Source organism: Scyliorhinus torazame, chromosome 8, assembly GCF_047496885.1.
Source record: "Scyliorhinus torazame isolate Kashiwa2021f chromosome 8, sScyTor2.1, whole genome shotgun sequence".
Classification (NCBI taxonomy): domain Eukaryota; kingdom Metazoa; phylum Chordata; class Chondrichthyes; order Carcharhiniformes; family Scyliorhinidae; genus Scyliorhinus; species Scyliorhinus torazame.
Genome location: NC_092714.1, coordinates 78,635,103 through 78,660,891, shown reverse-complemented (window position 1 = coordinate 78,660,891; position 25,789 = coordinate 78,635,103).

Below are 25,789 nucleotides of genomic sequence, written 5' to 3'. Positions count from 1 at the left end.
CGGTCGCGCCGGCTGCAACATGCCAAACTTCACCCCCTTCCTGTGCAGCACCGCCTTCGCACGATTGTACCCGGCCCTCCTCTTCGCCACCTCCACACTCCAGTCCTGGTATATTCGAACCTCCGCGTTCTCCCACCTGCTGCTCCTCTCCTTCTTGGCCCACCTGAGCACACACTCCCGATCAGCGAACCGATGAAACCGCACCAGCACCGCCCGCGGCGGCTCATTAGCCTTGGGCCTACTCGCCAGCACTCAATGGGCCCCTTCCAGCTCCAGGGGCCCCTGGAAGGACCCCGCTCCCTTCAGCGAGTTCAACATGGTGACCACATAGGCCCCCACGTCCGGCCCCTCCAGGAGGCCAAGAATCCGCAAATTCTTCCTCCTCAACCGATTCTCCATCTCCTCGAACCGCTCCTGCCATTTCTTGTGGAGCGCCTCGTGCGCCTCCACTTTTACCACCAGGCCTAAGATCTCGTCCTCGTTGTCGGAGATCTTTTGTCGGGCCTCGCGGATCGCCACCCCCTGGGCCGTCTGTGTCTCCAGCAGCTTATTGATAGAAGCCTTCATCGGCTCAAGCAGGTCCGCTTTAATCTCCCTGAAGCAACGCTGGATAACCTCTTGTTGCTCCTGCGCCCACTGCATCCACGCTGCCTGATCCCCGCCCGCCGCCATTTTGTTCTTCTTCCCTCGCACCTTCTTCTGGTCCACCACCACTCTTTCAGTCGTCCCGCTCCTGGTAAAAGCCATATACTGTCGGGGAACTATTGCACTCTCCTTCCCACCGCGGGAAACGTCGAAAAAGTGCCGTTGGGGACCCTGAAAAGAGTCCAAAAGTCATTTTTTTGCGGGAGCTGCCGAATGTGCGACTTAGCTCCGCATAGCCGCAACCGGAAGTTTCCGAAGGAGACTATTCTGACAATCAAGTCTGCACTGACCCTCTGAAAGCACCCCATCTAGGCCCACGACCCCGCCCTATCCTTATAACCCCATACCCCCAACTCACCTTTTAGACACTAAGGGGTGGTTTTAGCATGGCCAATCCATCTAACCTGCACGTCTTTCAACTGTGGGAGGAAACCATATCTTATTTATTTTTTTCCTTCCTCTATCCACCAAATGAATATTGGATGTTGGTGGTTTTACCACTAACGCCAAATTCGCAGATGACGCAAAGCTGGGTGGGAGGGTGAGTCATGAGGAGGATGCAGAGATCCATCAGTGTGATTTGGGCAAGTTGAGTGAGAGGGCAAATGAATGGCAGATGCAGTATAATTTGGTAGCAAAACGGGAAGGCTGCCATAAATTAGGAGAGGGAAATGTGCAGTGAGACCTGGGTGTCCTCATGCACCAGTCGCTGAAGGTAAGCATGCAAGGGCAGCAGGCTGTAAAGAAGACAAATGGTATGTTGACCTTCATAGTGAGGATTCGAGTACAGGAGCAGGGATGTCTTACTGCAATTATACAGGGCCTTGGTGAGGCCACACCTGGAATAGTGTGAGACGTTTGGTCTCCTTATCTGAGGAAGGATGCTACTATATAAATATTACTACTAAAAAAAAATATTAAGGTAGATAAGTCCCCAGGGCCTGATGGGATCTACCCAAGAATACTGAAGGAGGCTGGAGAGGAAATTGCTGAGGCCTTGACAGAAATCTTTGGATCCTCACTGTCTTCAGGGGATGTCCCGGAGGACTGGAGAATAGCCAATGTTGTTCCTCTGTTTAAGAAGGGTAGCAAGGATAATCCAGGGAACTACAGGCCGGTGAGCCTTACTTCAGTGGTAGGGAAATTACTGGAGAGAATTCTTCGAGACAGGATCTACTCCCATTTGGAAGCAAATGGACGTATTAGTGAGAGGCAGCATGGTTTTGTGAAGGGGAGGTCGTGTCTCACTAACTTGATAGAGTTTTTCGAGGAGGTCACTAAGATGATGGATGCAGGTAGGGCAGTGGATGTTGTCTATATGGACTTCAGTAAGGCCTTTGACAAGGTCCCTCATGGTAGACTAGTACAAAAGGTGAAGTCACACGGGATCAGGGGGGAGCTGGCAAGGTGGATACAGAACTGGCTAGGTCATAGAAGGCAGAGAGTAGCAATGGAAGGATGCTTTTCTAATTGGAGGGCTGTGACCAGTGGTGTTCCACAGGGATCAGTGCTGGGACCTTTGCTGTTTGTAGTATATATAAATGATTTGGAGGAAAATGTAACTGGTCTGATTAGTAAGTTTGCAGACGACACAAAGGTTGGTGGAATTGCGGATAGCGATGAGGACTGTCAGAGGATACAGCAGGATTTAGATTGTTTGGAGACTTGGGCGGAGAGATGGCAGATGGAGTTTAATCCGGACAAATGTGAGGTAATGCATTTTGGAAGGTCTAATGCGGGTAGGGAATATACAGTGAATGATAGAACCCCCAAGAGTATTGAAAGTCAAAGAGATCTAGGAGTACAGGTCCACAGGTCATTGAAAGGGGCAACACAGGTGGAGAAGGTAGTCAAGAAGGCATACGGCATGCTTGCCTTCATTGGCCGGGGCATTGAGTATAAGAATTGGCAAGTCATGTTGCAGCTGTATAGAACCTTAGTTAGGCCACACTTGGAGTATAGTGTTCAATTCTGGTCGCCACACTACCACAAGGATGTGGAGGCTTTAGAGAGGGTGCAGAAGAGATTTACCAGAATGTTGCCTGGTATGGAGGGCATTAGCTATGAGGAGCGGTTGAATAAACTCGGTTTGTTCTCACTGGAACGAAGGAGGTTGAGGGGAGAACTGATAGAGGTCTACAAAATTATGAGGGGCATAGACAGAGTGGATAGTCAGAGGCTTTTCCCCAGGGTAGAGGGGTCAATTACTAGGGGGCATAGGTTTAAGGTGAGAGGGGCAAGGTTTAGAGTAGATGTACGAGGCAAGTTTTTTACGCAGAGGGTAGTGGGTGCCTGGAACTCGCTACCGGAGGAGGTGGTGGAAGCAGGGACGATAGTGACATTTAAGGGGCATCTTGACAAATACATGAATAGGATGGGAATAGAGGGATACGGACCCAGGAAGTGTAGAAGATTGTAGTTTAGTCGGGCAGCATGGTCGGCACGGGCTTGGAGGGCCGAAGGGCCTGTTCCTGTGCTGTACATTTCTTTGTTCTTTGTTCTATATAGAGGGAGTGCAGAGAAGGTTTACCAGATTAATTCCTGGGATGACAGGACTGTCCTATGAGGAGAGATTGAGTTGGTTAGGATTGTATTCACTGGGGCAGCACGTTGGCGCAGTGGATAGCATTGCTGCCTCACGGCGCCGAGGTCCTAGGTTCGATCCCGGCTCTGGGTCACTGTCCATGTGGAGTTTGCACATTCTCTCCGTGTTTGCGTGGGTTTCGCCCCCACAACCCAAAGATGTGCAGGCTAGGTGGATTGGCCACGCTAAATTGCCCCTTAATTGGAAAAAATTAATTGGGTACTTTAAATGTATTTTAAAAAAGGATTGTATTTGCTGGAGTTCAGAAGAATCCGGGGGATGTCATAAAAACCTATAAAACTCTAACAGGACTAGGAGGATAGATACAACAAGGATATTCCTGATGGTGGGGGTGTCCAGAACCAGGGGTCACAGGGCTAGACCATTTAGGACTGAGATGAGGAGAAATTTCTTCACCGAGAGAGTGGTCAGCAGTCGGCCTGTGAAATTTTCTACCACAGAAAACACTGTTTAAGAAGCAGTTAGAGATGACACTTGGGGCAAAGGGGAATCAAAGGATATGGTGGGGTGGGGGTGCGGGGGGGGGGGGGGGGGCAGAGAGAGAGAGACGGGATCAAGCTATTGAGTCGGATGATCAACCATGATAGTGAATGATGGAGTAGGCTTGAAGGGCTGAATGGCGTCCTGCTCCTATTTTCTGTGTTTCCAAGTGCATTCCCCACCCCCAACTCTTAAGTCAGTTTTGCTTGCTCTCTGTCTTCTATTGCATTGACCTGTGCTGTGCTTTGATGAAGTCTCAAGTCGCCATAGTCCCAGATGGCCATAGGCTGCTGTCCCCTTTGAGGGGGGAGTTGACTGGTGGTGATTTAACTCTAGAAACACCACACCTCGGGCAAGGGGCAAGGTTGTGAAGGTGGGGCCTTCAAGAATAACCTCAGCTGGCACAGGAATTGTAACTGCACTGTTGACCTTGCCGTCAACACGGGGCAGCACAGTAGCATGGTGGATAGCACAATTGCTTCACAGCTCCAGGGTCCCAGGTTCAATTCCCGGCTTGGGTCACTGTCTGTGCGGAGTCTGCACGTTCTCCCCGTGTGTGTGTGGGTTTCCTCCGGGTGCCCCGGTTTCCTCCCACAGTCCAAAGATGTGCAGGTTAGGTGGATTGGCCATGTTAAATTGCCCTTAGTGTCCAAAATTGCCCATAGTGTTGGGTGGGGTTACTGGGGTATGGGGATAGGGTGGAGGTGTTGACCTTGGGTAGGGTGCTCTTTCAAAGAGCCAGTGCAGACTCGATGGGCCGAATGGCCTCCTTCTGCACTGTAAATTCTATGATATGCATCACAAACCAACTGTTCAGCCAACTGAGCTAAACCTGCCCTTTGTGAAAGTCTCGGATGCTATATAAATGCAATTCTTATATTGCAGAGCCCAGCACTTTAACTGGGGCCTTATCATCATGTCCTGATTTTTATTTTCTACACCCCTCATAAAAACATAAGACAAGGTTTTTCTAGACTCGCGTATTTCACCTTGAGGTCTCACTCTTTGAAAATATTTTTATGGAGAAAATGTTTTCAATATAAAACCATAATACACAACATATAAATTCCAGACTCCTCCTTTCCTCTCTCTCTCTCCCCTTCCCCTCCTCCCACACACACACACACCAAAAAACACAATTCAGTCAAATCCTGAATCCCCCACTCTCCCCTAACATCTGACAGTGACCAGCTCCCGAACGCAGGAAATGAAAGGCTGCCATCTCGAGAGGAACCCTTCTACCATCCCCACTAAGTGCAGAAACTCCATAAGGTCATTCAACCAGGAAGAAACACTGGGCGAAAGCAGAGTCCTCCACCCTAACAGAATTCGCCTTCAGGCTATTAGTGAGGTGAATGCAAGAGCATCCGCCTTCGCCCCTCTACAGCTCCGGCAGTCTGAGACCCCAAAGGTAACCACCAACGGGCAAGTTCCAACTCAATGACAAGAATCACTGACATGGTGCTGAAGAAGGAGATCCAACAGCCCAAGTTAAGGACAAGACCAGAATACATGCTTATGATTCGCCAAACCCAGTGAACAATGTTCGTACCCATCCTCCGCTTCTGAAAAAAAAACCACTCATCTGTGCCGTGGTCAGATGTGTCCTATGCACCACCTTGAACTGAATCAATTTTTGTTCTAAAATTTAAAGTGCCCAATTCTTTTTTTTTCTAATTAAGGGGCAATGTAGTGTGACCAATCCACCTACCTGCACATCTTTGGGATGTGGGGAGAGACCCACGCAGACACAGAGAGAATGTACAAACTCCACACGGAAAATGGGGTCCACGTATATAGATCCCTCAAAGTTGCCACCCAGGTTGATAGGGTTGTTAAGAAGGTGTATGGTGTGTTGGCTTTCATTAACAGGGGGATTGAGTTTAAGAGCCACGAGGTTTTGCTGCAGCTTTATAAAACCCTGGTTAGACCAATATTGTGTCCAGTTCTGATCGCCTCATTATAGGAAGGATGTGGATGCGTTGGAGAGGGTGCAGAGGAGGTTTACCAGGATGCTGCCTGGACTGGAGGGCATAAATTATGAAGAAAGTTTGAGGGAACTAGGGTTTTTCTCACTGGAGTGAAGAAGGAAGAGAGGTGACTTGATAGAGGTGAACAAGGTGATGAGAGGCATGGATAGCCAGAGACTTTTCCCCAGGGCAGAAATAGCTGTCACGAGGGGGACATAATTTTAAGGTGATTGGAGGAAGGTACAGGGAGATGCCAGAGGTAGGTTCTTTACACACAGAGAAGTGGTTGCGTGGAATGCATTGCCAGCGGAGGTGGTGGAGTCAGAGTCATTGGGGACATTTAAGCGACTCTTGGACAGGCACATGGAGAGCAGTAAATTGAAGGGGTGTAGGTAGGTTGATCTTAGATTAGGATAAATGGTAGGCACAACATCGTGGACTGAAGGGCCTGTACTGTGCTGTACTGTTCTGTGTTCCACACGGACAATGACCCGGTGCCGGGATCGAACCTGGGTCCTCAGCGCCGTGAGGCAGCAGTGCTAACCTGTTGCTCTCTTTGGTTGGCTCTTAATTTGGCTCTGTTTAATTACGTTTGCTCAAGAGTCGCCAGGTATCTTTCGACACCGCCACAAGGTTCAGAACCGAATTCTGATCAATGACTCGATACACCAGTTAGTAAGTTCAAAAGCAATGCTCATTTATTTAAACACAGTCAAATCTACTCCTGCATTGTAGCCACCTGGGTTGGCCAAGTCCCGATTTAAAATGGATAACAGCAAAGGCTGAAGGGAAATTCAGCCAACACAGGCAGAAACTAGCAGGTGCAAGTTACTGTGTATTAAACTCTGCAAAAGCCCAGACAGCATCGATACAAGCAGCCATCTGCATAATAATGTAGCAGCCATCCACATACTAATGAGCGATCCCCGGGAACATTCGCAACATTTGGGATAAACAAAGCCAAGCTAGACTCCTCGGCGCCAGCAGGAGCCAACACAAAAGAGGTTAACGGACACCTCAAGATCGCCCATCGATCAGGGAACCGCTCCAGTATTGGAGAAATCGAACAAAGCGATTGGAACAAAGTCCAATCACTTGGAATCAGGTACAGGGTCCGCCCCGAAAGGCGGGAAGCCCCTGGGGACTAAAATGTTAAGCCCCCAAGTTCAAATCGTTCTTCTTGACCGGGTCACTCAGCAACACGAACCAACCCTTGACAGTGACCGGTGCAGCTGCCGTCGATATCCAGTAAGTCTTAAGTCAACGCTCACTACGAGATAGGCGCTCCTAGCTACCAATCCGTATCAACTTCGAATCCCGCAGACTCAGAACCCGAACGAAAGGCCATTTGTTCCCCTGACCTGGTGGGCCAGTCCGAAGCTAAGTATAGGCCTGTTAGTTGTAGAAGTAGCTTAGAAGTAGAATTTGTGCATGAGTAGCGATTACTGTGTATAATAAATGTACTTTGATTTGAATCTTACTAATCTGTGTATTGAGTTATTGATCATTACTTGAACTTGAACCTTGTGGCGGTATCATAAAGATACCTGGCGACTCGAGAGCAAAGGTTATAAAACAGAGCCAATTGAACCAACCAAAAGTTAGCAACATATTACTGGCGACATCGACGGGACCCGAACTAGAAGTGGCTTAACCACTCCGGGAGAACCCAAAAATTTGAATTAGAGATCCAATTGGGAACAGAAAACCACAAGTGTTCAAGCAGTTCTGATCAATCCTCATAATTCGGAAGTGTGTTAAATGCACGCGTAACTAACAGGGCTATAAGGTAATACTGATAGATCTTTTTGTTGCGACAAAACTGTCGGGAGTTTGTATTTCGGAAATTAGCGAAAGCCGTACCCGTAATTACAGCACCGCCTTAGTCCCCCTGTTCCAAATTTAAAACAAGCATTCAGATAAGAAAGATGGCAATGCAGGCAATGCAACGCCTCATGAACCCAGAAGAATTTGTGGTCGCAGCGACCAGCAGCAGTAGAGTAGGACAATGTCCCGTTTGGGAAGAAGAAATCAGGAAGTACCTCAAAGGGAAAGGATGGCCCCTTTGGAGCGAATTCTGTAGCAATGAGGAAATAGGTCCCGGGAGTATAGGACATACTTGGTGGGAGAACCTGAGCGAGATTCACAAGAAGAGCTTAGGAAAAGCTCGCAAGCCGATGGCAGTCGTGTCTTGCTTTGCACGATTGCGAGGCACAGAGGAGGTCATTAGGACGCTCCGGAAAGAGATAGAAGGCATACATCGAATGAGCAAGGTCAATGTTAGTGAGGTAGAAAGAGAGAACACAGAGTTAAGGAGGAAGTTGGCAGCAAAAGACGGAGAGGTGGATGATGCCAAACGGGCACACCAGTCTTGTCTGGCGCACTTAAGCAGCTTCCAGTCCCAGTATGAAAAGGCCTATCAGGACACGCAACGTGCAGTCCTGGTACGAGAAGAAACCGAGAAGCAGATAGAGGCATTGCAGAGGCAGTGTAGTGACCAGAAGGCAGTGTTAAGAGCACTCCATGCTGCCACCACGGAGCAAAGACAAAGCTCACTAGACCATGCAAAGTACCGGAAGCAGATTGCAGAGCTGCAATCTCTGCTTTCAGTTCAAAAAGGATTCCAGGAAACGTTTGGAGCAAAATTAGATGAGGAAGATGGCCCTGATTGGGAAGAGTTGAATGAGACAGTGCAGAGATATGTTCAGGGAACATGTGCGTAGGGAAAGCCCCAGAAGAGAAAAGCACCCCAACCCCCCACAGAGCAGATAGTTCAGGCTCCAATGAACCCAGTCACCACCCACCGCACAGCCACATCGGACGACACGGAATTTCTGTACACCACCCCCTTAATAGTGACCCAATTACGGGACGCGTGTGAGAAAATCACACCGTTCCTCCCCACCTCAGACCCCCACCACTTCTTTGCCAGAGTAAAGCAGCAGGCGACCATGTACGGCCTGGATGAGCGAGAGCATGTAAAGCTCATAGTTTTGAGTTTAGACCCTTCGGTCGTAGCAGCCCTTCCCGACCCACAGAATGTAGGAGGAAGCACCCTTGCAGAAATGCATACCGCGGTCCTCGACGCGATTGGGTATAACCGGGGTGACCCCGTAGATGGCCTCAATAAGTGCAGGCAAAAGAAAACCGAGCACCCCACAGCATTTGCTGGACGCCTGTGGATCCACTTTGCAGCAGTTTTCGGAGACTTAGACCGCGCCCATTTGTCCCCAGACAACATGGCCAAATGGACCCGCACCCTTATCTCCTATGCCACAGAAACAGGACAAAAAGCTTGTGCGAATTATGATCCCTCAGAGGAGGCTCATAATGAGAAATGGGTAGTAAAAAGATTGTCCCGTGCCTGGGAGCAGTCTGTACAAAACAAACCCGCAGTTAAAAATCCCGAAGAACAGCAGGCAGAAGCAGACATACAAGCAGTTAAAACACACCGGAACCCCGCATGGGTAAATAAAGGCAGGAACAGCCCCCCACAAAAGTCACAGGAGTATTACAACTGTGGACAGTTGGGACACTTTGCAAGAGAGTACAATGCCCCACGAAAGCCACAGAGAGCCCAGCAGACGGGCACTCTAAGTAAGAATAAGACAGAGCCCATACATAGTGTGAGCACCCGTTCAGATCAGACGGACCTGAACGGAACGGACTGACGGTGTTCAGGCTCCCCCAGTTGGGTCTGCGACACCCTTTGGGATAGGTCCGGACGACCAGTAGTTGCAGCGAAAATACGGGGACAGCCCATCGAGTTTCTCTGGGACACAGGAGGTTCCCGCACCACAATAAATTCCTCCACCATGTTCCAAAAGGACACGTGGCCCACTACAGCCACTATCACCCTCAGCGGCTTTACAGGCCACTCACAGCAGGGACACATCACAGCCTCTATACCCATTCAAATCGGCAACATCACCACCAAGCACCCCATAGTTTTAGTCGATCTACCCCACACAGCAGAACACATTTTGGGCATAGATTTTATGAATTCCCACAACCTATACTTCGATCCAGTCAACCAATATGTCTGGAAAATGGCAAAATCTGCAAGAGCCCCTGCAACGCTCACAATAGCAGAATACGCCAACAAAATTAGCGCAGTAGGCGAATTTTGGTTTAACCCGACAACACTTAGCACGGACAAGCAGGTTAGGGCAGTTTTACAAAAGAACAGGACAGCATTCGCGACCCTCAAACACGACTGTGGCCGGATGACTGGTTCAGTACAAATCACAGGACCTGACCCTAGACCCTAAAAACAATATGGATTTCCCCAAGAGGCAGAGGGAGAAATCTCAAAAGTAATCGACAGCTTATTAGAGCAGGGCGTACTTAGATCAGTAGCCTCCACTAATAATGCCCCGATTAGGCCAGTGAGAAAGCCCGATGGATCATGGCGACTGACCATCGATTACCGGGAACTCAACAAAGTCACCCCCACAGCAGCCCCCACAGTAGCAACAAGTCCCAAGACCATGCTCAAGCAGGGACTCAATTCCCGATACTTTAGGTACTTTAAAGGTTTTGGATATCAGTAATGGATTCTGGTCCATTCCATTAGCAAAGGTGTGCCAGTACAAATTTGCCTTCACCTTTAAAAACCAACAGTACACGTGGACATGCCTTCCACAAGGATTCCACAACTCCCTCTCCATTTTCCACCGACAGCTGGCAAATGCTTTAGCCAAATTTACTTGCCCCGAATGCCTGGTCCAGTATGTAGACGACCTACTACTGCAGACAGACACCAAGGAAGAGCACATCACGCTTCTGTCCGAACTCCTGGAACGCCTACAAGCAATTGGATGTAAAGTTAACCCCAAAAAGGCCCAGATTCTGGAAAATAAGGTGATATATTTGGGTACAATTATCACACATGGTAAACGGGAGATCGAGCATAGAAGGATTGACTCGATCGCTAAATTGCCCCTTCCCCAGAACGTTTCAGCCCTCCGGTCATTTTTAGGACTGGTTGACTACTGCTGAAACCACATTGACGGTTTCACCAGCAAGGCAGCGCCCCTCTCAGACCTCCTAAAGAAAGGAGCCCCCTGGGAATGGCTTCCGCAGCATACGATGTTGTGGATGCTTTGAAAAGAGCACTCATAGCAGCCCCCGCACTACAAGTTCCAGACCCGCTTTCCCCCTATGCTATAGAGATAGCTAGCACAGACCGCACCCTTTCGGCCGTGCTCCTCCAGGAACGGCACGAACAGTTAAGGCCCGTGGCTTATGCCTCCAGAGTTTTAGATCCTGTGGAGCAGGGATTTTCAGCCTATGAAAGGCACCTGCTCGCGGTTTTTTGGGCAGTACAGTATTTTTCTTACATTACCGGACTGAACCCCATCACAATCCTCACGGAACACCCCCCCACCCAACTTTTACTGGACAGACGACTCAAGGACCGTACAGTTAGTCAAATAAGAGCAGCTAGATGGACCCTTCTCTTGCAGGGACGGGACATCACTGTGAAAAGGACAAAGACCCACACTTTTTTAGCCGATAACCTACAGTACCCCGGAACCCCCCATGAATGTGAAATTATATCTCCACACCACAACACAGGCCCCTTTATTGCTAAACCCCCCCCCCCCCGAAAGATAGGTAGTTCAATCCAGAGCCCCACGCACACAGACACGTGCGAACCCATAAGGATATATGTGGATGGATCTTCCACAATATTGGAAGGGAAGCGCATAACAGGATGCGGCATTTACGTCGAGGATGCGCAGGGACGCGCCCTAGAAGAAATAACAATAAAACTTCCAGGACACCTAGGCGCGCAGGCCGCAGAACTTGCGGCCATCACATAGTGGAACACCCAGATTCCTTCCCCAGCCCAGCAGACATATATTCGGACAGCCTCTATGTCTGCAACAGCCTTATGGAATTCCTACCCCTGTGGAAAGCAAGAGGATTTGTTTCCGCAGATGGAAAACCCCTCCCTTCAGCCCCATTGCTCCGTCACATTTTAGAGCGAGCACAGAACAGGGCTTTTGGGATAGTCAAAGTTCGAAGTCACCATCGTTCCTCCCCCCCTGGAAATGTAAAAGCCGACACACTGGCTAAAGCAGGTTCCAGGCACGGATATTTTTGGACACCCCCCGAAAGCGCACCAGTGAATGCTGTTTAGGTCTCGCAGACTAATATCGAGGATTTAGTGCAGGCCCAGAAGCAGGACAGCAATCTCAGGGAGATTTTACAAGGAAACTATCCAGCACCCTACAAGAAGTTTAAAAATGCTCTGACCACACATGACGGTGTTGTGTTAAAGGACATCCTTTATGTGGTTCCTGGACAGGACAGGAATCAACTGATTTGTTTATTCCATGACAGTCATGGACATCAGGGAATTGATCCCACTACAGCCCACCTCAGGCAACTCTGTTGGTGGCCGAGCTTAAAAGAAGATGTAACGCACTATGTTGAGAATTGCCTTATCTGTGCCCAGAACAACCCGGATAGATACGCCAAAAAGGCTCAGCTCAGTCACACCCGATCCGTTAATGGCCCCTGGACTAACCTCCAGATTGATTATATTGGACCATTGCCCCCTTGCAGGAATGGTTATAAATATGTACTCGTGGTGATAGACACGTTTACAAAATGGGTGGAAGCAGTCCCATCCAGAACAAACATGGCAAAGACCACAGCCAAGATCCTAACCCACCACATCTTTACGAGATGGGCACTCCCACGCAGCATTGAATCCGACCAAGGCTCCCATTTTACGGGACGTGTCATGAAGAACGTCCTCACGATATTTGGCATTACCCCAAAATTCCACATTGCATACCACCCCCAGTCGAGTGGTATCGTGAAGGGCATGAATCAGACCCTAAAATCCACCCTCAGAAAAATGGTCCAGCATAACAACACCACTTGGGATTCAGTCCTCCCTTTGCGCTGATGTTTCTGCGAAACACGGTTTCCACATCCACAGGTTACACCCCACACACTCTCATGACCGGACACCCATGAAAGGCACAGAATTTTTATTAGGATTAGATTTGACCAGCCCCGAAGTGACGGCCCTCACACACGAGAAAGCAGTAGAACAATTAGTGGCGAATGTTAAAACGGCTCAGCTAGCAGCCGCAGTGAAATTGGGCACAAGAAAGAAACAGAGCAAGGCCTGTTTCGATAAGACAGTGCATGCGACTGAGTTCAGTGTAGGACAGCAAGTCATGCTCTCCGTATACAACCCCAGCACATTCCTGTCACCAAAGTACTCGTGTCCGTACTCCATTGCGGACGAAGTAAGCCCTTCCTTCTACAAAATAAAGTACCCCAACGGAAAGACTGCGTGGTTCCATATCAACCAGCTGAAGGCATATGGAACACAGTCTAACCACGCACATCACGTCATGCTTGATGCAGCAGACCACGCCCCGCCCACAGACAACGTAGCCCTACCCTCCCCCAAAACGTCCAGCCCAGCCACGGACTTAACCCCGACTCCACCCCCGTAATATACACTCCACCCCGGAACGCCCACAGACAGCAGCAGCAGCGACAACGACTGTGACTCAGACAATAGCCACAGCACACCTCCCTACTATCCCCATGCAACAGGACCGACACCCAGCGAATCTGACCATGATTCGAGTGATCCCTTCATGATCACTTTCCTAAACAAACCCCACCACTGACCACCGACCTACAATGACGACCCCAATTCCGTCCCCACAGAACTAGACACCACCTTTTGGCACCGAGATAATTCGTACAGACTCGTCCGGAACGACGAGAGCGATCCAAAGTCACACCATGCAGCCCTATCAGCCCTGAAACACTCGAGAGTTTGGCATCCGGGAGAAGATGACGACTTTGAGTCTGACTCCCAAAACGAGAACCCCTTTGCGACCCTGTTCGCTACCGATAACTGAGGTGTCCAGATGATGTTTTAAAAAGGAACCGCTTGGGAGAAAATGGTGTCCTTTCTGATGGAACCTGCAGCATGTTTGATGTTGTTTGTACTTGTACTGTTAAATGTTGTATGTTAGACCGGAATTTATTTTTCCACGGTCCCACGACACCACCCTTCACGCCCACTGGCAGTCAGAGAAACTAGTTTGGCCAGACGCTAGTTCAGCGGAACTAGTTTGTCCGCAGAGACTTGTTAATGTCCCAGACGCCAGTTCAGCGGAACTCGTCTGTCGACAGATACACAGACCCCCATTCATAACTGCCCTTCTGGTTCGAAGGAAGAACCAATACGGCAGCCCCCCACGATGACTACATTTCTTGCCCATTCTTGTTGGTTGCTCAGGCAGTGGAGAAACGGCATTGGGACTCGCCATGCCTGGGAACCCCCCCTCTGGTCAGCTACGCTTGGGTAGGGCACACACAGCATTGGTTGCCGTCCTACCCGGGGACTCCATCCAAATCGTACCCGTCGCGGCGCATACGCACCTCATTTCGGCAAGTTTTGTTCAAAAAGTTTTCTTTTGTTTTCAGGTGACCCTTAGGTTGCCAACCTTATGCTGTTTACATCCTCAGACATTTGGATGGTAAATCGCACAGCCTGCGAGACGGCTCGCACTGGATCATTATTTGTAAGTGTGTCTTGTCCTGAAATTCGGTTTCTGAGAAAAAAAAATAAGGGAGTCACACAGAGTGACCAATTATAAAGGGAGTAATTGGCACTAAAGGACAGACAGGCTATCATACGCGATATTGAACCAAGATAGTAACAGACACTATGCTTGATCACGCAGAACTCCAGAAGCTCCAGTACCAGAGAAGAGAAGAAAAGAGTGAAAGAAGAAGAACCATTATCTTGCGCGTGGCTCATAACCCTAATGGACATTTGGTTGCGCGCGAACGCGAACCCCCTGGCCTCAACCTCCCCAGCCGTTAATGATTCACTTCCCCTCAGTACCCAGAGCCCAGTCACAAGCGGCACCACACCATCTTGGTGTGACAGGTTTATAACCTGGTACTCCCTGTCCTACTTGATAGAATCCCTATTGGTATTGGCGATACTCTGCTGCATTGTGCAGACTATTCGTCTGAGAAAATGGAGAAGGAGAGCCTACTGCGCTCGCACCCCGGTATATAGGATAAGATCCCCTATTTTTGGAAATGACCAGACACCCGACACCCTCGATCTATAATAAAGAGCATTCGTTTGCGATTTGTTGTAAATAAAGAAATGTTCATGAGCAATTGTACAATCCTGAGCTTGACTGCCAAGCCAGGAAAATGTGTATAATACTGTTATAATTTTGTTTGTATGGTTTAGGAAGTTAGTGTGATGAAATGTTTGAGTGAGTGTAGTTTATTAAGGATAGTTAGAGGTTCCCATTTTCTTGTTTTGTAATGCATGTCCCTGTTTGACATAGCGCCCCTCAGAATTGTCAGTCAAAAAATTTTTGCATAGTTATGGTCAGTGTAGAGGTCATAGAAGAGTGCTCGCCAGATCAGGGAATGAAAAACAGCACAGTTATGTGATCCTTCATGCTTCGCGTTAGGATCACAAGGAGGGAGTGTAGCCACCTGGGTTGGCCTAGTCCCAATTTAAAATGCAGAACAGCAAAGGCTGAAGGGAAATTCAGCCAACACAGGCAGAAACTAGCAGGTGCAAGTTACTGTGTATTAAACTCTGCAAAAGCCCAGACAGCATCGATACAAGCAGCCATCTGCATAATAATGTAGCAGCCATCTACATATTAATGAGCGATCCCCGGGAACAATTGCAACATTTGGGATAAACAAAGCCAAGCCAGACTCCTCGGCGCCAGCAGGAGCCAACACAAAAGAGGTTAACGGACACCTCAAGACCGCCCATCGATCAGGGAACCGCTCCAGTAATACAGAAATCGAACCAAGCGATTGGAACAAAGTCCAATCACTTGGAACCAGGTACAGGGTCCGCCCCGAAAAGCGGGAAGCCCCTGGGGACTATAAAGTTAAGCCCCCAAGTTCAAATCGTTCTTCTTGACCGGGTCACTTGGGAACGCGAACCAACCCTTGACAGTGACCGGTGCAGCTGCCGCCGATATCCAGTAAGTCTTAAGTTAATGCTCGCTACGAGATAGGCGCTCCTAGCTACCAATCTATACCAATTTCGAATCCCGCAGACTCAAAACCCGAACGAAAGGCCATTTGTTCCCCTGACCTGGTGGGCCAGTCCGAAGCTAAGTATAGGCCTGTTAGTTGTAAAAGCAGCTTAGAAGTAGAATTTGTGCATGAGTAGCAATTACTGTGTATAATAAATGTGCTTTGATTTGATGTACAAATCGGTGTATTGAGTTATTGATCATTACTTGAACTTGAACCTCGTGGCGGTATCATAAAGATACCTGGCGATTCGAGAGCAAAGGTTATAAAACAGAGCCAATTGAACCAACCAAAAGTTAGCAACAGCATAAACTCTACAAACTAAACTACCACTATTACTAAAGCCGAAACTTAGCTTCGGGTGCCCACTCAGTCAGAGGAACAATGGCCGTTGCTCGGTTCTGAGGCTGCTGGGTTGAGCTGTTTACAGGGTAGCAAATAGGAGCGTCTATCTCGTAATGTGCGTTGACTTGGGACTTACTTGGTCTGGTGCAGCTGCTAGGCAGGTCTCTCCGTTGAGAGCCAAAGCCAAAGGAGGAAGATTCTCCCTTGGGGAATATCTTTTATACTGAAAAGGGCTTTGTGCGCTTTTGGGCGGGCCTTGAACTTGGCCTCAAGTAATTGGGTCTTTCTCAATCAGTCGTATCGATTTTCCTCCAATAGAGGGGTAGTTCCCTGATCGCTGGGCGTGTCCTGGTGACTGTTAGTCTGCTTTGTCTTAGCCTCTTCTGGCACCGGGGAGTCTGCCTTAACATTGTGTATCTAAATGTTTCCCTTTTGTCCCCGAAGATGGTTCATTAGTATGTAGATTGCTTGGTAGTTTCTGTCTTGTCTGAGAGTTTAAGGTTCTAATCAACAGACAGAGCTTGCACCTGCTTGTTTCTTAGCTTTGTCCAATTTTCCCTGCAAGTGTCCATTTTGTAATCGGGACGTGGCCATCCCAGATGCCTACACTCCCTCCTTTTGATCCTCAACGCGAAGTGTGAAGAATCACATTACTATGTATTCTTCATCCTCTGGCCAGCCGGGGCACCCATACTTAGGCTCTACACTGTCCTATCCTATGCAACACAATTTTACCTAAACCATTTAAAATACATTCATTATCATAAATGTCATGATATTCAGATAAACATCATGGTGCAAACACACATACACACTGATAGACAGATCAACGGACCAATCAATACACACGCAACATCACAGCCAATCACAAGCAAGAGCAGACAAACTATAAAACGGGGAACACGACACTTCCGATTCATTCCAGCAGGAGACAGCTCAGGGCACAGAGCTCACAGCAAGCCACTCAGACATTCACCATGTGCTGAGTGCCTCTCCAAGATAGTGTTAGGACTGGGTCCCCAGGTTAGAGGGTAATGAACGAACCACAGTAACCAGTTTACAAATGTTAATACTGTTAGTAATAAAACTGAGTTGTGCCTTCCGCAACCGTGTTGGTTCGTCTGTGTAGCAGAGCACCCAACACGACATAGTACCAGGATTGGAACCCAGTACCTGTGAGACCTACCTACGCATCCTCAAGAATCCGCCATCCTGCGCCATGGACATCATCAGCCCGCCGCAACCGCTCCAAATCGCTGGAAACCTCGCCATTAACTGGAAGTTGTTCAAACAGCGCTTCCAGTTCTTCCTAGAAGCCACAGAAAGGGAGAATGCTTCGGACACCAGGAAAATCGCCCTCCTCCTCTCCACGGCAGGGCAACACGCCACCCACATCTACAACTCCCTGGTGTTCGCAGAAGGTGAGGACAAGACGAAGTACAAGATGGTCCTTCTAAAACTTGAGCAACACTTCAGCGTCGAGGTGAACGAGAGTTTCGAGAGGTACCTCTTCCAGCAGCGCCTGCAGGGTAAGGATGAGCCTTTTCAATCTTTCCTTACACACCTCCGTATCCTCGCGCACTCCTGCAGTTACGAGGCCACCTCCGATTCCATGATTCGAGACCAGATCGTTTTTGGTGTCACCTCGGGCACCCTACGCCAGCAGCTCCTCAAAATTAAAAGCTTCACCCTAGCCACCGCCATCAAAGCCTGTGTCCTCCATGAAAACGCGACCAGCCGGTATTCCCAATTCCAAGCGGCCGAATTGACACGGCAGGGGTCCTACACGGCCGAATTGGCCGGGCAGGGGTCCTACCAGGCCGAGCGGGTCCAGTCCAGCGAGTTCCTCCCGGCCCGCGGCCCAGACGGGGGCAGCCATTTTGCGCGCTTTTCGCGGCCTCCCGCGCTTGTACGCGCCAAAAGAGACGTCAACGCAGAGAGACGTGACGCGCAGGCGCGCTCTACGCAGGACCGAACTGCGCATGCGCGATGGCGCAGCGAACGCCATGACGTCACGACATGCGGCAACTGTGGATCCGCACATTTAAAGCGGCAATGTCCAGCAAAGAACCGACAATGCCTCCGTTGTGGCAAGATGGGCCACTACGCTGCCTGCTGTCGAGCAGCTCAACCTGCCAACGCTTCCCAATTCCAACAGCCTCGCAGGGACGTGCAGATCATTCAGCCTCCATACTCTGAATCATACCCGGATGATATACTGACCGGCGATACAGACGACCGGGAAGCCTTCCGCGTTGCGGTCATCGACAGGAACCAGATGTCTCCAAGCAGGACCCACCAGCCGATGCCAGTGAACAGCGTTAATCCGGGTGATGAATGGTGTGCCACCCTAACGGTCAACTGATCACCATTCACATTCCGTCTGGACACTGGTGCATCCGCCAACCTGATAGCATGGTCAGCCTTCTACACCTTGACGGTCAGACCACCAATCCACCAATTCGGCCACCCCGTTGTAAGATGGTCGACTATAACGGAAACGTTATCTCGGCCATGGGATCCTGCCAGCTCCAGGTGACGCACAATGCGCATAAGGTCACACTGTCCTTCAAGATTGTTGGTTCATCAAAGGACTCCCTGCTAGGCGCACAGGCGTGCAAGGTTCTCCACCTCGTTCAGCAGGTACATGCTCTGTCTCCAGAAGCCACATCGGACTTCCCAGATGCTGAATTTAGGGCACAGCTCCACTCGCTCCTCGCCCACAACCAGGAAGCATTCGAAGGCATGGGCACACTGCCCTATACCTACAGAATACGGCTCAAACCGGATGCCACCCCGGTCATTCACGCACCTCGTAGAGTCCCAGCACCACTCAAAGACCGCCTCAAGCAGCAGCTGCAGGATCTCCAGGACCAAGGAGTACTTTCCCAGGTCACGGAGCCCACGCCATGGGTCAGCTCCATGGTGTGCGTTAAAAAGCCCTCTGGCGAACTCCAGGTCTGCATCGGCCCGAAAGACCTTTTTAAAAAAAATATGTTTATTAAAGTTTTTTAACACAATTTTTCACCCTTACAAACAATAACCCCCCCCTTGTAACAAAATAGAAAGAAAACGCACATAGCAAGATATATACATGGTAAAACGATATGTTACATAGCTTTGTATACTGGCTCCCTCCCGTCCATGCCAGTTTCCCAAATCTTTTATGTGTTCTCTTGCTCAAACACCCCCTAGGCAAACCCCCCTTCCGCCCTCCCTCCCTCCACCCCCCCTCACCCCCCCCCTTTCACAGGACATCCCCCCACCCCCCTGGGTTGCTGCTGCTGCTGACCGACCTTCATCTAACGCTCCGCGAGATAGTCTAGGAACGGTTGCCACCGCCTGTAGAACCCCTGCGCAGACCCTCTCAAGGCAAACTTTACCCTCTCCAGCTTAATGAACCCAGCCATGTCATTTATCCAGGCCTCCACGCTGGGGGGCTTCGCCTCCTTCCACATTAGTAAGATCCTTCGCCGGGCTACTAGGGATGCAAAGGCCAGAATGCCGGCCTCTTTCGCCTCCTGCACTCCCGGCTCATCCACTACTCCAAATATTGCTAGCCCCCAGCTTGGCTTGACCCGGACTTTCACCACCTGAGATATTGTTCCCACCACTCCTCTCCAGAACCCCTCCAGTGCCGGGCATGACCAAAACATATGGACATGGTTCGCCGGACTCCCTGAGCACCTTCCACACCTGTCCTCTACCCCAAAAAACCTACTCAACCTCGCCCCTGTCAAGTGCGCTCTGTGAACCACCTTAAATTGAATCAGGCTGAGCCTGGCACACGAGTAGGAGGAATTAACCCTACCTAGGGCATCAGCCCATAACCCCTCCTCAATCCCCTCCCCCAGCCCCTCCTCCCATTTACCCTTCAGCTCCTCTACCAGTGCTTCCGCCTCTTCTTTCGTCTCCTGGTATATTGCCGACACCTTGCCCTCCCCGACCCATACACCCGAGATCACCCTGTCTTGAACTTCTTGTGCCGGGAGCAACGGGAATTCCCTCACCTGCCGCCTCACAAGCGCCCTCACCTGCATGTATCTAAAAGCATTTCCTGGGGGTATCTCAAACTTCTCCTCTAGTGCCCCGAGGCTCGCAAACGTCCCATCAATTAACAGGTTCTTCTGATCCCCGCCCGATGCCAGCTCTGAAATCCCCTGTCCATCCTCCCCGGGACAAACCGGCGGTTACCCCTGATCGGGGACCACACCGAGGCTCCCGTCGCACCCCTGTGCCGTCTCCACTGGCCCCAGATCTTTAGCGTTGCCGCCACCACCGGACTCGTGGTGTACCTTGTCGGCGAGAGCGGCAGCGGTGCCGTCACCAGCGCCCCCAAGCTCGTTCCTTTACAGGACGCCATCTCCAACCTCTTCCATGCCGTCCCTTCTCCCTCCATCACCCACTTACGGATCTTCGCCACATTTGCTGCCCAGTAGTAGCTCCTTAGGTTCGGCAGCACCAACCCTCCTCGGTCCCTGCTGCGTTCCAGAAACCCTCTCCTTACCCTCGGGGTCCTATTCGCCCACACAAACCCCATAATACTCCTGCCTACTCTCTTAAAAAAGGCCTTGGTGATCACGATGGGAAGGCACTGAAACACAAAAAGAAACCTCGGAAGGACCACCATTTTGACCGACTGCACTCTGCCCGCTAGCGAGAGCGGTAGCATGTCCCATCTTTTGAAGTCCTCCTCCATTTGCTCCACCGACCTCGTCAGATTCAGTTTATGTAGGGCCCCCCAACTCCTGGCTATCTGGATCCCCAGGTACCGAAAGCTCTCCTCCGCCCTCCTCAGCGGTAGCTCGCCTATCCCCCTTTCTTGGTCCCCTGCCTGTACTACAAAAAGCTCACTCTTCCCTACATTGAGCTTATAGCCCGAAAAATCCCCATCGACCCGAAAGACCTGAACAACAACATCATGAGGGAACACTACCCCATACCCAAATGGGAGGAGATCACGAGCGAAATGGCCCGGGCTAAAATTTTCACAAAGCTTGATGCCTCGAAGGATTTCTGGCAGATCCAACTGGATCAGTCCAGCCGAAAGCTGTGCACCTTCAACACTCCTTTCGGCAGGTTCTGCTATAACAGAATGCCGTTTGGCATCATCTCGGCATCCGAGGTCTTCCATAGAATCATGGAACAGATGATGGAGGGCATTGAAGGGGTGCGCGTCTATGTTGACGACGTCATCATCTGGTCCACCACACCACAGGAGCACATCAGTCGTCTCCAGCGTGTCTTCGCGTGGATACGGGAACACGGCCTGCGCCTCAACCGAGCCAAGTGTTCTTTTGGCGAAACTGAGCTAAAGTTTCTGGGGGACCACATATCCCGGTCAGGAGTGCGTCCAGATGCAGACAAAGTGAGCACCATTGCAGCCATGCCGCAGCCGGCAGACAAGAAGGCAGTGCTACGCTTTCTCGGGATGGTCAACTTCCTGGGGAAGTTCATTCCCAACCTTGCCTCCCACACAACGGCTCTTCGCCACCTAGTTAAGAAGTCCACGGAGTTCCAGTGGCTGCCCGCACACCAGAAGGAATGGGAGGAGCTCAAAATTAAGCTCACCACAGCCCCGGTATTGGCGTTCTTTGACACCTCTCGGGATACGAAGATCTCGACTGATGCCAGCCAGTCCGGCATTGGGGCGGTACTCCTGCAATGGGATGACACTGCATCATGGGCCCCGGTCGCCTATGCCTCGTGGGCCATGACCCTCACAGAACAGCGCTATGCGCAGATCGAGAAGGAGTGCCTGGGCTTGTTGACCGGAATTAACAAGTTCCACGATTACGTGTATGGTCTCCCCCAGTTTACCGTGGAAACCGACCATCGTCCCCTGGTCAGCATCATACATAAAGACCTGAACGAGATGACCCCTCGCCTCCAGCGCATCCTACTCAAGCTCCGGAGGTACGACTTCCAACTGGTCTACACCCCGGGTAAGGACCTCATCATCGCGGATGCCCTATCCAGAGCAGTAAGCACACCGCCCGATTCGGAGGGGTTCGTCTGTCAGGTCGAAGCGCATGTGGCCTTCACATGGGCCAATCTGCCAGCTGACAATTCAAGTCTGGCCCGTATTCGCCGGGGGACTGCGGCTGACCCCCTTCTTCAACGTGTGATGCGCCACATGACGGGAGGGTGGCTCAAAGGACAGTGCCCACAATTCTACAATGTCCGGGACGACTTGGCCATCATTGATGGTGTCCACCTAAAGCTGGACCGGATTGTGATTCCACACAGCATGCACAAGCTGGTCCTCGACCAACTGCACGAAGGCCATCTCGGGGTTGAGGAGTGCAGACGGAGGGCCCGAGAAGCTGTATACTGGCCGGGCATCAGCGATGACATTGCCAACATGGTGCTCAACTGCTCCACCTGCCAAAGGTTTCAGCCGGCGCAACCCTCCGAAACGCTTCAGCCCCATGAGTTGGTGATGTCCCCCTGGGCGAAGGTGGGTGTGGACCTTTTTCATGCGCTTGGCAGGGATTACGTAATCATCATAGATTACTTTTCAAATTATCCAGAGGTCATACGCCTGCACGATTTAACATCGCCCGCTGTCATAAGGGCCTGCAAAGACACCTTCGCTCGACATGGCATTCCGCTTACTGTCATGTCGGACAATGGGCCCTGTTTTGCAAGCCAAGAATGATCTTCTTTTGCTGCTTCGTATGGCTTCACACACGTGACGTCCAGCCCTCTGCATCCCCAATCAAATGGGAGGCGGAAAAGGGCGTTCATATCGTCAAGCGGCTCCTCTGCAAGGCTGCTGATGCCGGATCGGATTTCTGCTTAGCCCTGCTGGCCTATCGCTCGGCCCCACTAGCCACTGGCCTCTCACCAGCCCAGCTGTTGATGGGTCGCGCCCTCAGGACCACTGTGCCATCCATTCTTGTCCCTACACTCGACCACATTCCAGTACTGCAAAGGTTGCGACAGCAGCGTGCTCAGCAGAAGGTGGCACACGGCACTCGGGCAACTGATCTTCCTGCCTTGGCGCCTGGAGACAACGTCCGCATCCACCTACCGGACGGGGTGGCTGGTCGCCAACTGCCGAAGTTCTCCGATGCGTGGCTCCCTGCTCGTTCTTGGTTCGCATGCCTGATGGCTCCAGTCGCCGGCGCAATCGCCGGGCTCTTCGCCTGCTTCCGCGCTCGCTACGTGATCATACGCCGGTGCCACACCCTCCTGTTGTTCCTGATGTCGAATTTGTGGAGCTTCCTGCCACCATGCCCATTCCTCTGCTGCCTGTGGCCAGGCCCATTCCTCAGCCGGTGGTTCCTGACCACCCTTGAGGCGGTCAACCCGAATTCGTCGCCCACCTACTAGGCTGTACTTAAGAGCCTGTTTGAACATTGGACTCACTAAAAGTTTTATGCCACTATGTTAATAATTTCTCTTTTGTCGTTACAGGAGTTCGTTTTGATGCCTGATGTTTACACGTGTTTTGTTAATGGTACAACCTCGTTGTTATGTTGCACCTGACACCTTCCTATGTATATAGTTTAGCCTCGTGTCCATGTTGTAGATATTGCACACACACACATTCAGCTGCACTCAGTACACATCCATATTTATTACCACATAGGCACATAGTCTTGTAAAAAAAGGGGGGATGTCATGATATTCAGATAAACATCTTGGTGCAAACACACATACACACTGATGGACAGATCAACGGACCAATCAATACACACGCAACATCACAGCCAATCACAAGCAAGAGCAGACACACTATAAAACGGGAACACGACACTTCCGATTCATTCCAGCAGGAGACAGCTCAGGGCACAGAGCTCACAGCAAGCCACTCAGACATTCACCATGTGCTGAGTGCCTCTCCAAGATAGTGTTAGGGCTGGGTCCACAGGTTAGAGGGTAATGAACGAACCGCAGTAACCAGCTTACAAATGTTAACACTGTTAGTAATAAAACTGAGTTGTGCCTTCCGCAACCGTGTTGGTTCGTCTGTGTAGCAGAGCACCCAACACGACAATAAACTCTACGGGGCGCTATGACATTAATACATGCATGACAGAAAAATGAAAAAACTGGAACCTCTAACTATTCTCAATAAGCTATCCTCATCCAAAAATACAAACAATCCAAAAATAATATATACATCTTAAACTGGGGGTGCGGCGATGACCAGCTGAGTCGCACGTTTCGGCAGCTCCCTGTGAAACGGACTTTTGGGCTCTTGATAGGAGCCCCAACGGCAATTTTAACGGCTGAAAACACCGTGCGGTAAACCAGAAGGGTGTTCCCCCTGGACACGGATGGAAAAAGGAGAGGAAAGTGGCCGGATTGCAGCGGATCCTTTGGAACAACGGCAAGGAAGGCAAGCAGAAACCAAGATGGCGTCGGAAGGTGGCAGTTTCATATGGGGCCCTGAACAACAAGAGTTTTTGAAACGCTGCGTGGAGGAGATAAAAAAGGAAATGAAGAAAGAGTTGTTGGCCCCGATATTACAGGCGATTGAAGGGCTGAAAGAGGAACAAAAGACCCAGGAGCAGGAGCTTCGGGTCGTGAAGGCGAAAGCAGCAGAGAATGAAAACGACATACAGGGCCTGGTGGTGAAGTCGGAGATACAGGAGGCACACCAGAAACGATCTGTGGAGAGGTTGGAGGCACTGGAAAATAACGCAAGGAGGAACAACTTGAGGATTCTTGGCCTTCCTGAAGGTGTGGAGGGGGCGGACGTCGGGGCATATGTGAGCACGATGCTGCACTCGTTAATGGGAGTGGAGGCCCCGACGGGTCCGTTGGAGGTGGAGGGAGCATACTGAGTTATGGTGCGAGGACCGAGAGCAGGAGAAGCTCCCAGAGCCATAGTGGTGAGATTTCTCCGTTTTAAGGATAGAGAAATGGTCCTTAGATGGGCGAAGAAAACTCGGTGTAGTAAATGGGAGAACGCGGTGATCCGCGTCTATCAAGATTGGAGTGCGGAGGTGGCGAGAAGGAGGGCGAGCTTTAATCGGGCCAAAGCGGTACTTCACAAAAAAAAGATAAAGTTTGGAATGCTGCAACCGGCAAGACTGTGGGTCACATATCAAGGGAGGCACCACTACTTTGAGACGGCGGATGAAGCGTGGACTTTTATTGTAGAAGAAAAATTGGAATGATTGGACTACGAAAATGAACGTTTGGGCAAAGTGGTGGGACGAGTGGGGGGGGGGGCGAAGAGGGATTGTATGATTAATCCTGCGGTATGGTAACGTTTCTTTCTCCCACAGGTGGTGATGGGGGGAGGTGGGGAGGGAGAGGAGATGGGGCGTTGGCCATGGGAGGCGGGGCCGAGGGAGAGGCGCGGGCTTGGTTCCCGCGCTATGATAATTATGGCGGGAATAGAGAAGCAGGAAGGAGGGGGCGCCGCACGGGGCGAGCCGTGATCACGGGGGGAAGCCGAGGTCAGCCAGAGTTTGCTGACTTCTGGGAGCAACATGGGGGGAGTAATTACGCTAGCGGGGGGTCTAGCGGGGGGGGGGGGGAGGGGGGAATTACTGGGTTGCTGCTGCTGGGGAAAGGGGGGAGTGGGTGCGGGAAAGGATGGGCGGGGGGGGCACCGTCTGGGAGAAATACAGCCGCGTGGGAACTGGGCGAGAAGCTGGAAAAAGATGATGGCTAACCGGCAAGGGGGGGGGGTGGGAAGCCC